Genomic DNA, 2,077 nt, shown 5'->3' on the forward strand with positions numbered 1-2,077 from the left:
AACCAGTGGGGTAGAATGTGGAAATCTGTTGACTGCAGATAAAACTTTTGGTGCTACTGATAGGGCCTACTGCTAGAACTAGTAGGGAAAAAGGTAATGACCTGTTACAGCAGGTAGAATTTGGCCCCTGAAATAAAATGAAAAAAATGGTGTGTTTCGCCATGTGTTGTGCAAAAAAAAAATAAAGCCAGACTTGAATCCTCAGCTAACTCTGGTGTTCCACTTGTTGAGTAGTGCTAATCGCCACAGAGATGTCAAAAATCTGCACGTCTCCCCTCACAAAACCTCATGATCCCTGCTACCAGGTACAATTACTCTGATGCTGGGGGGCTGGAAAAACTGAGGCAGTATAGTAATATTTCCTAGAGAAACAACGCCATATATAAAAAATAAAAAAATGACAATATAGCGCATATTTGCTAAACCACCTGTTGAGTGATCTTTAGATGAAATCATACTTAATATGGCCTAGGACTATGCACTGAATTATGTACTGTAACTGTTTTTAGTAGGATCAGCAAGACTTCGGCTGGTGAAGACATCTGGGGACCTCCACATGGAAGAGAAGACAGAGAATCTAAGACTGCAGCAGTAAGGAACATCAGTACTAAAGATGTCAGACTTAGTTATCACTGATGACAACTGTCCTTCTTTCAACATGATCTGCTTTTGTCTTTTGCTTTTCCTGGTCCTCTGTCTTCATCAGTTTTGTCAGTCTTATGTTGATTTGCCCCTTTACTTTCATGCGCATCTTTGGCCTTCTTCGTATCCCCATGCTTATCCTCTTACTCCGGTTTCTCACCCTGCTCAGATCCTGATGGTTTGGACACCTTAGAGCAGTCTTCTCATCCCACACTCATCCATCTTCTTTGGTTAGAACTTTACAGAAATGAAGGAACGTGCAATTGTGTGAGGTACTCATGCAAACAATAGTTCTTCAAGTAAAGGTTACTATAACAGCAAATTATAACATTTGGGTTTATTTATCAGCAAACTTGTAATGCTATGACCATTTTTTCTTTCCCTCTGAAAGCCAATGATGATCTCATACCAGCAGAGATGCTGATGATGGGTGACATAAGAATCCTGTATGTTCTCCAGTGGCAAGAAACATAGGTTTAGGCAAGTACTTAGCAATCAGTCTGCAGACCATTGCAAGCCTAGCCAATAAACCATACTTAGAATTTCCTCCAGCCTCAAGGAAAGCAATACTTGATAGAATGGTCGAGAATTTGAGGCTGCCCTCAAGGCAATTATATAGGTTTACCTTACATCTTACATAACTTTATTATCTTCAGAGAGGATCACACAAGCAGAAAATTATAACATCTAACTAGAATCCCAAACAATATTAAGGTAATCCTGTGAGGTAGACAGTTACAGAATCACCCCCCCCCCCCCGTAGTACAACTGAACCAAAAAACTATTAAAATCTAGACCCAGCTTGCTGTAAGGCTGAGTAAAGATATAGTTAGTAGTCTATTCTGCCATTTCTAGTATGTGGCAAGTGAAAAAATTCCTTAAGTAAACTGCAGGCATAACTGTAGCCCTTGGAGAGTGTGCTCTGACATAACACTGAATTATTTCATTGTGTTTATCATAAGAAAAGGCAAGAATTTTTAAAAGTTAACCTCTACTTACCTTTTAAATTGAAATTAGAAAGCATCATTTGTTTTTTCAAAAAGAATATACCTGATATAACTTCCCACCTGTTTGTAGACATCCAAGGTATGCAACAGATGTTCTCTGATGTTTTGATATTTATGTGAAAAAAAACAGGCAGATGAATAGATTAGGTCAAAACAGACAGTCGGCATGACAGGATTCATTTTCAGTGACACTGCGTCCGTATAAAAATGTACGGAGCTTTACACATTAATGCTTACAGTTCAGCTACCAAAAACAAGATGCTCCATGAAAGGTACTTCTTAGTCTAATAAATCTAGTACTGGTTTAGACACAGAGGAAGTCAATTTATCCAGTATAAAACCATGATGGGATGGTAAAGTGTGTCATTTCTGAAAAATGTAATTGTAGAACTGTTAAAGGAAACCTAATTGCAGATTCTGCAGTCACC

The sequence above is a fragment of the Protopterus annectens genome, chromosome 12.part0 (genome assembly GCF_019279795.1).
Source record: "Protopterus annectens isolate FY-2018-M chromosome 12.part0, PAN1.0, whole genome shotgun sequence".
Classification (NCBI taxonomy): Eukaryota; Metazoa; Chordata; order Ceratodontiformes; family Protopteridae; genus Protopterus; species Protopterus annectens.